Raw genomic sequence first — 1,233 nt, forward strand, 5'->3', positions numbered from 1 at the left:
TTCATTGTACACTTCCAGTGGGTACACTCACCATATGCAAATTACACCTCAGTGCATTTGATTGGAATATAACAACAAGGGAAAAAAGAGGCAACCAGAGGGAGGAAGGGACACTGATGAGAGCCAGGCTCTTGGCCCAGGGTGCACTCCCCCAGCCATGGTTATAGAAAGTCGGGAACTGCAGAAAAACAAAAGGGAAGAGCTATTTCCTGCTTTTAATAGAATACAAACTTTTCTTAAGCGATCATCTTTTTTTTTTTTTTTAACACAGTGAAAACTTTTATATTTGGAATTAGCCAGCTGGACTCAGTTTAGGTGATCCCAATTTTGTTTGCAATATCCAAAGCATCAAAGTCAGGAGCCAATCGAACATATGCCTTCTCTCCATCAGGCCTGATCAGAGTACTGACCTTAGCCACGTCAAAGTCATAGAGCTTTTTCACAGCCTGTTTAATCTGGTGCTTGTTGGCCTTGACATCCATAGTGAATATCAGTGTGTTGTTGTCTTCTAATTTTTTCATTGCTGACTCGATGGTGATGATGGCAGTGTCAAGTTTGTTTCTCCTAGGGGCGCTCTTCCGAGGGTATCTGGGCTGCATCCTGAGTCTCAGTATTTTGGGCCACCGGAAGGTTGGTGAAGTCCGGATCTTATTTTTTTCGTGGCTGTGGACACTGCTTTCTTGGCCTTCAAAGCCTTTGCTTTGACTTCGGCTTTAGGGGGGGCAGGGGCTTCCCTCTTCACCTTCAGCGCCATCTTCATGAAAAGTTTAAGTGGTCCTCTTTACTTCTGACCCACATGCTTCTGCGTTTCTTAATGCTCCAAACAAAACGAGCGCTGTCAAGTGTGTTCTACCACTGCCGAAACACTGGGTCCACAGTCAAGCAAGGACCAGAACGACAGCTCAGTTTGGCCCAAACACGGTGGCATTTAAAGTTTATCAGTAATTACCAACATATCATTAGTCAATCTTTATTCCAATTTTTAAAAAGGAAGAAAGCATTGCGGGGTCTCTGTCTGTAGCAGGTCCTCAGAGGATGAAAAAGCTGGCAAGGCAGGGGAAAATCACAGCCTGCTGCTGCCCTCTGGTGGTAACGTAGAGGGGATGCGTTGGGATTACAAAGGTGCAAACCAGCGGTTTCCCAACTGATGTTGTTCAGTGGCTGTCATGTAAGACTCTTTGCCACCCCATGGACTGCAGCACGCCCAGCGTCCCTGTCTTTCACTATCTCCTG

The 1,233-nt window shown here is 45.8% G+C and overlaps 1 pseudogene; it reads right to left on the minus strand.

Annotated features, from left to right (window-relative positions):
- Positions 1-311: 311 nt before the first annotated feature.
- On the minus strand, positions 312-760 carry LOC136164097 (large ribosomal subunit protein uL23 pseudogene; annotated as a pseudogene).
- Between the last annotated feature and the right edge of the window lie 473 nt (positions 761-1,233).

Source organism: Muntiacus reevesi, chromosome 3 (genome assembly GCF_963930625.1).
Source record: "Muntiacus reevesi chromosome 3, mMunRee1.1, whole genome shotgun sequence".
Lineage (NCBI taxonomy): Eukaryota > Metazoa > Chordata > Mammalia > Artiodactyla > Cervidae > Muntiacus > Muntiacus reevesi.